General features: G+C 51.4%; 1 long non-coding RNA gene across 1 annotated transcript in view; it reads left to right on the top strand.

Annotated features, from left to right (window-relative positions):
• LOC116942622 (uncharacterized) overlaps positions 1-13,965 on the top strand; it is a 62,702-nt gene that overhangs the window by 36,557 nt on the left and 12,180 nt on the right. The gene's annotated exons all lie outside the window — the stretch shown is intronic.

The following is a 13,965-nucleotide window of genomic DNA, read 5'->3' as shown; positions in this document are numbered from 1 at the left end:
GCGACGCAGCAGTCCCTGGGAGCGAGCCGAGGCGATGCGGCCCGCGTGAGTGACAGATGCGGATGGAGAAACTTTTCCGGTGTCTGTCTGGAGGGCGCTCCTGAAATTTCATATACGGTATATATACAACGTACTCAAATAGGGGCCCATACATTAATAGAAGTAAATAAATACATTTCAGTGTATATGAAAAAAACGGTGAAATGTATCGCGTGCATTGCTACGATTCAAGGTTAACGAGCTATCGAGAGGCTGACTGCACCCTTAGGGTTTTTAAATTCACTTTTTATGTTACCAGGTAAGGCCAACTGAGCGATGCGATCTGGCCAGAAATGATAGCTCAACGGAGTGGATTATCAAGTGGGAATGTATAGCAGCCACAGCGCTCTAAGTGCACGTTGTTACTACATGGGGACGGAAAACAGGAGGACTCGGAGAGAGAGACACGCAAACTCCAAATATACAGCAGCAGGGTCGGGGTCGAACCCACGACCTCCTGTACACCCGGCGAGGAAGTTAACATCTCATAGGCACCGTGATGATGATGAGAGAGAGAGACACGCAAACTCCAAATATGCAGCAGCAGGCGTCAGGGTCGGGTTCGAACCCACGACCTCCTGTACACCAGGCGAGGAAGTTAACATCTCATAGGCACCGTGATGATGATGAGAGAAAGAGAGAGACACGCAAACTCAAAATATACAGCAGCAGGCGTCAGGGTCGGGTTCGAACCCACGACCTCCTGCACACCAGGCGAGGAAGTTAACATCTCGCCACTGTGGCGTCCTCTTGCTGTGGAGTGCCACGGGTACAACATCGCTTGTATAAAGACACAGACCTCCGATTAGCACGGTTTGTTACGTACGGTGCGAAAGAATTTCAACATACAGACACAGATACATAAACACATAAACAGACAAAGATCCCCCGTATAGCCTCAACAGACTTGTGGGACAAGTGTTGTGAGCGAGCACCCTTGCAGGCACGGCACGGCACACGAGGGGGTGGGTGGCCAGCACCACGCCCGGCCGCCTTTGTCTTCTCAATGCTGAAATTTACACAGCCCACCCAGATACTTATTTAATGTCCGAGTTGACCTAGGGTGAACCCCAAGATTGGTTCAGATAAGCAACACACAAACACACACACAGCAGCAACAACAGGCGCCGTTTGCGACGAAGTGGTGGTGACGTCACAACGGCTCTTGTGCCAGGCTAGGTGCACTTTGAGGCCATAACGTGACGTTTCGATGGCTCACTGACAGGTTACGGGACAGTCCCAGGTGCCATGGGACGACTGACTGAGATGACTGGCAGAGGCAAACATCCTCACAAAGACAAAGATGCCCCATATAGCCTTCAACAGCCTTTTGAGGCAAGTGCTGATAGCGAGCCTCTAATGAAAACCGGCACGGGGTGGGGGGGGGGGGGGGGGGTGGGGGGGCGGGGGAGAGCGCGGGGTGGGAGCGGGGGGAGGAGGGGTGGCGAGACCCATGCCCGGCCGCCTTTGTCTCCCTCGCACTAATGTCTACCCATCACGCCATTAGCAGTATTAATTTAAGGGGCTCAGTCGACCTCGGTGGAGGCCCAGGACCGGTTCCACCACACCACGCACGCACGCGTCTCTGAAATGCGCTGAAATTTGCAATATGTCCTGCTGCGCATTTGAGCACGCCCGTTTTATTTTTTTTCTGTCGCGTTCTGTTCGAAACATGAATTAATAAGCAGGCGGCCTCCGCGCGCCTAAAACCCAAGGAAGCCGGCACCGCGAGATTGATGCCACACACAGTGATTTAGAAATGTATGTACGCTGACATAAATATTTAACTACTTTCTTCTCTCGCTCTCTCTCACTCGCCCATCACCCCCCCTCCTCCTCCTCCTCATCTCTCTCTCACTTAAATGGGATATCAATGATTGCATCTAGGCAGTAAAGTGGCCCGGGTTTTCTGTGCTATAATGTTCTAAATTGATTATTATTATTCTTGTTGTTCTGGTTACGAGTAGAGAACTCGTTCATAATACAGGGGGGTTTTTTGTTTGGGCTTAGATCGCGTAAAAATATCAATGTGTCGTTAAACCCGCCACCACCCGACACAGCCAATTAGTAAGGTTTGTCACGTAAACAGAACGTGCCAATTCGTCACTAGTACAGCACACCGGTTTGTTAGAAACCAAATCCACAACATTTATAATCTGAGTACGACGTTACACCAGTAATTACAACTAGCTTCATCAGGCGAAAGCCAGATATGGTTTAACGACACAGCATTTATATATTTACGCGATCCAACCCCCCCAAAAAAACCTGTATTGTGGATGATGTTGGTCACGAAAGTCTACTGGGTGTTTAACAAATAACAGATTGTTGATCTGCAACGGATGTGATGTCCATCACCTTCTCACAATGCTCCTGTACTCTCTAAATATCAATTTGAGTTTTTTTTACGTGAACCTATGGGTCTCTGTGACTTTATAGGTCTCTGATTTAATGTGAACCTATGAGTCTCTGTAACTCTATGGGTATCTCTGTGTGTGAGTCTACGTGCCCCCCTCCTCAATGGAATATTTTCCACACATCAGCAATGCAGCAGAACTCCCTCCCGACAAAGTATTGAGACTAAGTCAGGCTTTCCAGGGTAAACAATCGGCACAGCAACGTGCGTACCATCATTGCAACGCTTCTGTAAAGTGGCTTTACGATAACAGCATATGCAACGAACGTAATAATTACACTAAGTGGCAATGTTGATGATCGCAGTGGAATTGGTGGTCACGGTGAGTTTAGTAGCGAGAAAGAGAGAGAGAAGCGCAGACATGCGGATGCCCTTGTAAACTCGACAAAGTGAATGGAGCACCGTGCAAGTGGAGTGTGGGGGGAGGGGACGGGATGGGAGGTAGGGGGGGGGTAACGCTGCTGTTACATCCTGGCAGCTATGCAAGAGGAACTTTGCCAGATGTCACGAGAATCCACGACTCAGTTACATTTTTTCTGAGCCGTGGGAGTTTATCGCATTCTGTGCTTAAAAGCACGCGTGCACTCTCTCTCTCTCCACTCTATGCGATAGAGAGAGTGAGGTGAGAGAGGAGAGAGAGAGCTGTTGTAATTGACCGATGGCTGCCCGATCCATCGCTACCACTTAGCTCAATCTTAACTTTTTGCCGAAGAACTCGCGGCGCGGGGAACAGTTCATTGTGTTTCCTCTCCACGAGTTCCTCCTCCGATATCCTCCCGCACGTGGTGAGGTCGCCATTTTATACACAAGAGTCGGCGGGCGGGCGGGGGGTACTGGGGAGGGGGTCTGGGGGGCTGGTGGAGGGGGTCTGGGGGGCTGGTGGAGGGGGTCTGGGGGGCTGGTGGAGGGGGTCTGGAGGGCTGGTGGAGGAGGTCTGGGGGGCTGGTGGAGGGTGTCTGGGAGGCTGGTGGAGGAGGGTTCCAAGGCGGTGGTTCCGAGTTCATTTTGTCGAACCAGGGGCGAACTCAAGAGGCAAGGCAGCAGTCTCGATTGTTAGAGTAGCCTGGTGGTGGTGATGGTGGTGGTGATGGTGATGGTGGTGGGATGGTGGTGGTGGTGGTGGTGATGGTGGTGATGGTGGTGATGATGGTGGTGATGGTGGTGATGGTGATGATGGTGGTGATGATGGTGATGATGGTGATGGTGGTGATGGTGGTGGTGATGGTGGTGGTGATGGTGGTGATGGTGGTGGTGGTGGTGATGATGGTGGTGATGGTGGTGGTGATGAGATGGTGGTGGTGGTGGTGGTGATGGTGGTGGTGATGATGGTGGTGATGATGGTGGTGATGGTGGTGGTGATGGTGGTGATGGTGATGATGATGGTGATGATGGTGGAGGTGGTGTTGATCGTGGTTGTACTAAAACTTTTATTTTTTATTTTACCAGGCAAGGTCCACTGAGCTATGTAGTGTAGCTGCTTTTTTAAAAGCCACAAATGATAGCCCGACGAAGTGGCTTATCACGTGGAAACGTACAGTGAGGGAAAAAAAGTATTTGATCCCCTGCTGATTATGTACGTTTGCCCACTGACAAAGAAATGATCAGTCTATAATTTTAATGGTAGGTTTATTTGAACAGTGAGAGACAGAATAACAACAAAAGAATACAGAAAAACGCATGTCAAAAATGTTATAAATTTATTTGTATTTTAAGGAGGGAAATAAGTATTTGACCCCTCTGCAAAACATGACTTAGTACTTGGTGGCAAAACCCTTGTTGGCAATCACAGAGGTCAGACGTTTCTTGTAGTTGGCCACCACTCCTCTTTGCAGATCTTCTCCAAGTCATTAAGGTTTCGAGGCTGACGTTTGGCAACTCGAACCTTCAGCTCCCTCCACAGATTTTCTATGGGATTAAGGTCTGGAGACTGGCTAGGCCACTCCAGGACCTTAATGTGCTTCTTCTTGAGCCACTCCTTTGTTGCCTTGGCCGTGTATTTTGGGTCATTGTCATGCTGGAATACCCATCCACGACCCATTTTCAATGCCCTGGCTGAGGGAAGGAGGTTCTCACCCAAGATTTGACGGTACATAGCCCCGTCCATCGTCCCTTTGATGCGGTGAAGTTGTCCTGTCCCCTTAGCAGAAAAAAACACCCCCAAAGCATAATGTTTCCACCTCCATGTTTGACGGTGGGGATGGTGTTCTTGGGGTCATAGGCAGCATTCCTCCTCCTCCTCCTCCTCCTCCTCCAAACACGGCGAGTTGAGTTGATGCCAAAGAGCTCCATTTTAGTATCATCTGACCACAACACTTTCACCCAGTTGTCCTCTGAATCATTCAGATGTTCATTGGCAAACCTCAGACGGGCATGTATATGTGCTTTATTGAGCAGGGGGACCTTGCGGGCGCTGCAGGATTTCAATCCTTCACGGCGTAGTGTGTTACCAACAGGGGTGGAGCCAGGGGGGGTTACAGGGGTGACATTCTGCGTATAAGTGTACGACACCCGGTCTGGCGGATTCCGTGCAACTGCATTGTCAGAGTGTGTCGCCAACCGATGGCGTCTAGTTCAACAGCCTGACTCTCTAAATCATTCTTGAAATTAAAATTTGTTGAATGTCACCCCGGCCTGAAATCCTGGCTCCGCCCCTGGTTTCCAATTGTTTTCTTGGTGACTATGGTCCCAGCTGCCTTGAGATCATTGACAAGATCCTCCCGTGTAGTTCTGGGCTAATTCCGCACCGTTCTCATGATCATTGCAACCCCACGAGGTGAGATCTTGCATGGAGCCCCAGGCCGAGGGAGATTGACAGTTCTTTTGTGTTTCTTCCATTTGCGAATAATCGCACCAACTGTTGTCACCTTCTCACCAAGCTGCTTGGCAATGGTCTTGTAGCCCATTCCAGCCTTGTGTAGGTCTACAATCTTGTTCCTGACATTCTTGGAGAGCTCTTTGGTCTTGGCCATGGTGTAAAGTTTGGAATATGATTGATTGATTGCTTCTGTGGACAGGTACCTTTTATACAAGTAACAAGCTGAGATTAGGAGCACTCCCTTTAAGAGTGTGCTCCTAATCTCAGCTCGTTACCTGTATAAAAGACACCTGGGAGCCAGAAATCTTTCTGATTGAGAGGGGGTCAAATACTTATTTCCCTCATTAAAATGCAAATCAATTTCTAACATTTTTGACATTCGTTTTTCTGGATTTTGTTGTTGTTATTCTGACTCTCACTGTTCAAATAAACCTACCATTAAAATTATAGACTGATCATTTCTTTGTCAGTGGGCAAACGTACAAAATCAGCAGGGGATCAAATACTTTTTTCCCTCACTGTATAGCAGCAGCCAGACACTATAAACGCGTGACGTTGGTTCTAAATGTGGTGGGGGGAAACCCGAGGACCCGGAGAAAAATCCACGCGACCACGTGGAGGCAAACAGGTGCCAACTCCAAATGTAAACCAGGCGTCAGGTTCGGGATGGAACGCACGACCTCCTGTATACCAGGCGATGTAGTTAACATCTCATAGCCACCGCGGTAGCGCTCGAGCGCCGCAGTGAATCTCTGTCAGGCGCCGTCAGCGGCGATGAATCTCCGATTCCATCGCGCGGATTCGGACAGCGCCGATAGGGCGAGGCGTGCTTAGCGAGACTCCATATACCCCGTGTCACCGGCAAAATCAATACCCGAGGACGAGTAGAGAAGGGCATCTAGATGTATCGATTGATCATCATCATAATCGTCGTCATCGGCAAAATCCTCAGCAGCAGCATGAGCAGCAGAAGCATTATCATCATAAGCAGCAGCAGTAACAGCATTATGCAGCAAAATGATCATTATCAGCAACAGCCGCAGTCGTAACAACTCAATCGCTCATCAACAGTAGCATCACCATTCGCGTTCACAACACTCACATCCGCAGCAGAGTGACATCATCACCAAACCAACAAGACAAAGATCCCCGTATAGCCTTCAACAGACTGTTGGGGCAAGTGCTGTTACCGAGCACCTATGAAGGCTGAAACGGCACACGAGGGGGTGGGTGGCCAGCACCACGCCCGATCGCATTTGTCTCCCCAGTGGCGATGCTTACACACCGTACCACAGGTATTCATTTGAGGCTGAGTCGACCTAGGGGAGGCCCAGAGGAACGGTTCACTTAATCGTCACTGGTTTTGGCCGTGTTCAGCAATCGAACCCGGATCGCCGGGTTCGCAGCGCAGGGCGCTCTCCGCTACCCACAAACCACCCATCACCAAACCACCACCATTATCACCGTCATCATCAGCAACAACGCCGTCCGTGGTAGGTAAAACGAATACTATGCGACGGGAGCGAGGAGGAGGAGGGAGGAGGAGGACTGATCCCATCGTTCCTTGTTGTAACTCGCCGACCCGACCCTAACTGAACCTCTGTGACAAAAGAGCTTATCAGCTCATCGGATTCCTCTAGAGATTATTATTCTGGTACGGCGGCGATACAGTGGCGGCATTTTCATCATTAGCTCAGGGGGTGCGGCAATCGGTCAGGTGGGGGCCCAGGACTGTTGTATACATCTCGCGGTGGATGTCACGGGGGCCACAACTCACAGTGTTGGCCTCTGGGGGAGGGCCAAGGCATTTCCTGCCACCACGCTGGTTACGTTACGGTGCCTCCTCCGTTGTATAGATCTCTGTGAGTCGATGAGTCTCTGTAAGTCTATGGGTCTCAGTGTGAATCGACAAATCTCTGTGTGAGTCGATGAGTCTCTATGTAAGTCTATGGGTCTCAGTGTGAATCGACAAATCTCTGTGTGAATCTTTGAGACTCTATGTAAGTCTATGGATCTCAGTGTGAATCGACAGATCTCTGTGTGAATCTTTGAGACTCTATGTAAGTCTATGGATCTCAGTGTGAATCAACAGATCTCTGTGCGAGTCTTTGAGTCTCAATGTATGTCTATGGTTCTCGGTGTGTATCGACAGATCTCTGTGTGAGTCTTTGAGTCTCTATGCAAGTCTATGGATCTCAGTGTGAATCGACAGATCTCTGTGTGATTCTTTGAGTCTCTATGTAAGTCTATGGGTTTCAGTGTGAATCTACAGATCTCTGTGTGAGTCTTTGAGTCTATATGTAAGTCTATGGGTCTCAGTGTGAATCTACAGATCTCTGTGTGAGTCTTTGAGTCTCTATGTAAATCTATGGGTTTCAGTGTGAATATACAGATCTCTGTGTGATTCTTTGAGTCTCTATGTAAGTCTATGGGTTTCAGTGTGAATATACAGATCTCTGTGTGAGTCTTTGAGTCTCTATGTAAGTCTATGGGTCTCAGTGTGAATCGACAGATCTATGTGTGAGTCTTTGAGTCTTTATGCAAGTCTATGGGTCTCAGTGTGAATCGACAGATCTCTGTGTGATTCTTTGAGTCTCTATGTAAGTCTATGGGTCTCAATGTGAATGGACAGATCTCTGTGTGAGTCTTTGAGTCTCTATGTAAATCTATGGGTTTCAGTGTGAATATACAGATCTCTGTGTGAGTCTTTGAGTCTATATGTAAGTCTATGGGTCTCAGTGTGAATCTACAGATCTCTGTGTGAGTCTTTGAGTCTCTATGTAAATCTATGGGTTTCAGTGTGAATATACAGATCTCTGTGTGATTCTTTGAGTCTCTATGTAAGTCTATGGGTTTCAGTGTGAATATACAGATCTCTGTGTGAGTCTTTGAGTCTCTATGTAAGTCTATGGGTTTCAGTGTGAATATACAGATCTCTGTGTGAGTCTTTGAGTCTCTATGTAAGTCTATGGGTTTCAGTGTGAATCTACAGATCTCTGTGAGCTTATGGGCTCTCGGTGTTCCGCTAACGAGGGAGGGAGTAGGGGAGGGGAGCTGCGTGGTTTTCGTGCGCGCGCCCCGCCTCGCCTTGCCAGGCGACTGCGTCAGTGGCACGAACACACCCAGCGTGGTGGTGGTGGTGGTGCTGATGGTGCTGGCGATGAGCGACATGGATGATGGCGATGATGGTGGGGATGGTGGGGAACGATCGCGTAGCGGTTAGCGCAACGCTGCGCTACGAACCCGGCCGCGACCTGAGTTCGATTCCCGTTCACGGCCACCAACACCGGTGACGATGATCTGAACCGGTCATGGGCCTCCCCCTAGGTCGACTAAGCCTCAAATGAGTACCTGGTGCGATGTGTAAAACATTGCCACGAGGGAGGCAAAGGCGGCCGGGCGTGGTGCTGACCACCCACCCCCTCGTGTGCCGTGCCGGCCATCATAGGTGCTCGCTAACAGCACTTGTCCCAACAATATATGAGGCTATACGGGCGATATTTGTATTTGGTATGATGCAGGCTGTGTGTGTCCGCAGGCCGCGGCGTGTATCCCATTCGGCGCACGTGAGTTTTTAGTGGGTGAGTATGTTAGTATATTAGCGAATGTGTTAGTGAGTGAGTTATTGAGTGGGTGAGTGAGTGAATGGGTGAGTGACTGAGTTACTGTGCGAGGGACGGTGTTCGTGAGCGATTGAGTGGGTGAGTGTGTGAGTGACTGTGTCCGTGAGTGCGTGGGTAACTGAGTGTGTGAGAGATTAGGTGAGTGCGTGGGTAACTGAGTGTGTGAGAGACTGTGTGAGTGAGTGCGTGGGTAACTGAGTGTGTGAGTGAGTGCGTGGGTGATTGAGTGTGTGAGTGACTGTGTCCGTGAGTGCGTGGGTAACTGAGTTTGTGAGTGACTGTGTGAGGGAGTGCGTGGGTAACTGAGTGTGTGAGTGCCTCTGTTCGTGAGTGCGTGGGTAACTGAGTGGGTGAGTGACTGTGTGAGTGAGTGCGTGGGTAGGTGAGTGGCTGTGTCCGTGAGTGCGTGGGTAACTGAGTGGGTGAGTGACTGTGTGAGTGAGTGCGTGGGTAGGTGAGTGGCTGTGTCCGTGAGTGCGTGGGTAACTGAGTGTGTGAGTGACTGTGTGAGTGAGTGCGTGGGTAACTGTGTGGGTGAGTGCGTGAGCGCGTCACTCCTGCCCAGCGTCCAACGCACGCGTTAACTAAAGAGCACAAAAGTAGCGAGACGCTGTGATTTTCCCTCGAGGCGCGCACACAAAGATCCATACCCGCCGCGTGAGATCACAAGTTATCGATGCCTGAGCCTCTTTGCTTTCACTAATTAATTGCATGGCGGGCGGTGGGCGGAACTTCCACGACAATAACTTTACCCATATTCTTTGGGTCTTTCGGAAAAGTCACGTAGATAGGTTCAAAGAAAGACAATTTTACTTGAACCAATCTACGTGACTGTACCGAAAGACCCAAAGAATATGAATTCCTGCAGTCGCGAAAGCTTCAAGTCAAGAAATAACTGTACCCCTTCCCGGCATCGTCTTTGACATATTATTGGTGGGGAGGGGGTGGGGGCGGGAGGGAGGGTGGGGGGGGGCAGTTCCACCCCCGGCCGCTTTTGTTTCCCCAGTGCTGACTTTGTCCCCACTGCAACAATCGCCACTGATGTTAGTCGTGGTCGAGAATCGAACTCGTTTTATAATCATTGCACGCGAGCATAGCCACGTGTAAGGATGTTGCGTGTATTCCTTCGTCCGTTTTCGCGTGCTCTATGTCATCCGTGTGTGTGCGTGGGGGGGGTGGGGGGGAGACGGTAGTATAGCAGTGGATAGCCTCATTGCATCACGAACCCGAGTTCGATTCCCGCTCGTGGCCAACACCGGTGACGATTTTCTGAACCGATTTCTGCACCTTCCGTATAGGTCGATCTGAAAACGAGTGTGGTGTGTGAATGTATCGAGACGAAGGCGGCCGGGTGTTGCTTCCGAAGAGCAACACCCTCCCGTGCCGTGCCGGCCTTCGAAGTCGCTCGCAGGCAGCACTTGCCCCAACAGCCTGCGAAAGGCTATACGGGGGATCGTTGTCTTTGTTTCGCGAGCGCTGCCACGGAACCCAAGCGCACACGTGCGCACCGCCATCACGCCGTACCTATTGTGCTTCGTTATTGTACCCCTGGGGCTTATCTAAATGCTCCTCGGGTGCTAGAGGTTCGCGATAGAGCGAGCGGGCGATTAGATTTGGTGCCGTGACGAATCGATGGACTTTATTTGAGAGAACGTGGCGCGATTTTCTTTGCCCTCCCCTTACAAAGTCGTCGTATATATCTGGGCACGAAATAAAATCAAAGTCGCCCCAACCACTGGAGGTGAAGAATGCAACTCTGGTGGTAAAAACGCCGAGAGATTCCTTTTCACGGCTCACAGTAGCTGTCCTTTTCATACGACGATATGTTAACTACCTCGCCTGGTATACAAGAGGTCGTGGGTTCGATTCCGACTGTGACGCCTGTTGCTGCTGCTGTATATTTGGAGTTTGCGTGTCTCTCTCTCCCAGTGGTCGCTGGATGTTTCTCCTGTTCCTCCGTTTTTTCCCCCCCCCTTTGCATTTAGTATCAACATCACGCTTTTAGAGTATTTGGCTGCTATACACGTCCACGTTATAAGCCACTCTTCGTTGAGCTATCAATTGTGGCGAGGTCGCTTCTGAAAAAGAGCCGCATAGCACAGTGGGGGCCTTACCTGGCAGCATGAACAAAAAGCCTTTATAGTTTTAATTTGTTTTAATAATGAGGCTCGCTTCAGAGAAAGATTTGGGATGCTGCGCGTCAGAGGCGTCGTTCCATCGACACCACGCATCAGGTCCATCCTCCTCCTCCCGAGTGAGCGTCGTTTTTGTTGTTGTTGTTATTGGGTGCAATTGTGAACAACAGCCATGTGAGACGTGAGTACATCCTATCGGCATAATCATTGGTTCACTGCAGCTCAATGACTCCGTCCGTAATACAGGTTGTTTTGGGTTAGATGGCGTAAATTCTCTGCATCTTTTGAGGAACGCCAGTGAAGACAACAGCTTCATCCGCTTAATTGGGAGTTTCTCCAATGTTCTTGGTTTGAAGAAAAGTATCCTCCCCACAGAGGTGAGTCAGTTCAACACGTCGTCGGCTGTCGCGACCAATATCATCCGAGGCGCGTGGTGAGGTTAGGAGATGTCCACGTGCACGGCATTTGAAGGCCAAGAGACCGGGATCGGTGACCTCGCCGACAATTTTGTTCATCGGGGAGGGCAGTTCCATATCGGGACAGCGGAGCGAAGGAGGAGGGAGCTTCTGTCAAGAGAGCAATGCTCTGGCAACTCGAGGGGCGAGGGAGTGACTCGGCAGGGTTGTGCTTGATCGGGCGACACGGAGCCGTTCATGTTGGGGTGTGGACGCGCGGCCTGACGGTCTGTGTAGGCGGGGCAGTGATTGGTGCGCGTTGTGTACCAGGGACAGCAGCAACTTGTCAAAGGCTGCGGACGGAGAGGCGTGTTTCGGGCCGTGGGGTTGATGTTACGTGGACGAGAAACACATCGCAACCAACCCCACCTTGCGAAATGAATTACAAAGTCTGGGGGAATCCAACGCTGTCCCAATGTATGCTGAACTTCTTTCGCACCGTACGCAGCCGACCGTGCTAATCGGAGGTGCGAGGCATGTGGGGAGAATGACGGAAGGAGGCATTCACACAGCAGTGAATTGACAGAGGAGGAGGTATATGGGAGGGGGGGGTGAGATAGTTATTTAATTATTTACGTAATTATTTGATGTATCCCCCCCCCTCCTGGGTAATTGAATGCTTCCCAATCGCACTAATTAGTAACACCATCGGATTGGTTTGGGCGCATTAAAGGCTGTTACACGTTTGAAACGCAAGCGGGTATTAGGGAATCACTACTTAAACATTCAGCCGCCCCACCCCCATCTCTCCTTCTCCCCCCAACCTCCAACCCCACCCTCCAACCCCCCCCCCCCACCCCCCATTTTACCCCCACCCTCACGCTCCCCCTCGTGCATTCAGTAATGCGACATTGATCAGACTTGATATCGTATTCATCCTAAACTGCGCGCCCAATGAGTTATAATCCGCCGGGGGTCCAAATCGATACGGATAGAACGCGTCGGGACGTCCTCTCGGAAGCGAGTCGGGGTTCCAGCTGGGCTCACCGCGTGCAGGGCTTGCCACGTGTCGTCGGCGTGACGTTTTTAAGCGGCCTCGGAGGTGGCAGTGCCATCGGTGCGAGGAGGGAAGGGGGAGTGGTGGCGCAGCCGTTAGCGCGCTGTGCAACGAACCCGGCGACTCCGAGTTCGATTCCCGCTCACGGCCACCAAACACCAAGTGACGATATCTGAACCGGTCGTGGGGCTCCCCGTGGTCGGCTCCGCCTCAAATGAGTACCCGGTGCTGTGTGTAAATATCGCCGCCAGGGAGACAAAGGCGGCCGGGCGTGGTGCTTGCCACCTAACCCCTCGTGTGCCGTGCCGGCCTTTATAGGTAACAGCACTTGCCCCTACAGTCTGTTAAGGCTATACGGGGGATCTTTATCTTGTGTATATTATATACCATACCAATACGTGACGAAGATCCGTGTGCGCGTTTCTTCTCGAATACAAATGAGCAATTAGGAGCCATACATTTGCATCATACAGCTTAAAGGAAACCCGTGAATCCATCTGTGCGGAGCTGCGAGCGTCAAGTTTTCGTGGCGCGTTTTCTCCGGGCTCCTCCAACACGAGAGCCGAGTCTCGAGCGAGGCCCCAAGGCCCCGAAACGTCGCCTAATTGTATCGATTTCCTTTTAAGGCCACGCGCGCACACATACACACACACACACACGCACGTGCGCGCGCGCTCAGTGCTGAGTTCGTTGTTGCTGTTCTTGTTGACTCTGCTTGTGCAACACCGCCAACGCACCCGCATCAGCATCATTGGTTTCACGGGCGGAAATCTGGGACGGGTGGCAACCAGCGGCGCGCAGCCACCAAGCGCCGAGCTGGCTCTGCCGCGTTTCCCGAGAGGAGTCCTCGGAGTGAGCGTCAATCAAGGGGACGTTAAGACAGCAGCTGGGACTGTTTAGAATTGAGAACCCACTCTCCGTGATTGCTTCCAACCTCCCAACGACCCTCCCCTGCCATTCTCAACCCCCCGCCCCCTTCGCCCGAAAGATGAAGATCCCCCGTATTAGCCTTCATGCACGGACTGTTGGGGGGCAAGTGCTGTTAGCGAGTAGCAGCAAGGCACACGAGGGGGTGGGTGGCCAGCACCACGCCCGACCGCCGTTGTCTCCACAGTGGCGGTCATTTGGGGCTGGGTCGACCTAGGGAAGGTCCGGGGCCGGTTCAGATATTCGTCACCGGTTGCTGTGGCGTGAGCGGGAATCGAACGCGGGTCGCTGGATGTGTAGCGGTGCCACCGCTCCACCATTCATCCTCCCACCACCGCTTCCCCTTCGTCCCCACAATCACGTGACGCAGCAGCAGCCGCAACTGCAGCAGCAGCAGCGTCATCATCAGCAGCCATGGTCAATCCACTGCTGGATGAAGGCCTCTCCTCACGTCCGCTGTGGCACTGTGGTGGTGGCTCCTGAGGATTATTGGATCGTATTGGACCGCGCTGCAGAGCAGGAGAGTCGCGGCCCGGTGCAGTCGGGGGGGGGCATAGA

This window comes from Petromyzon marinus, chromosome 15 (assembly GCF_048934315.1).
Source record: "Petromyzon marinus isolate PM22_M1 ecotype Great Lakes invasive population chromosome 15, UKy_Petmar_22M1.pri1.0, whole genome shotgun sequence".
In the NCBI taxonomy this organism is placed as follows: Eukaryota; Metazoa; Chordata; class Hyperoartia; order Petromyzontiformes; family Petromyzontidae; genus Petromyzon; species Petromyzon marinus.
Note: the sequence above shows the minus strand (reverse complement) of the source record. Positions and strands in the feature narration are given on the sequence as shown.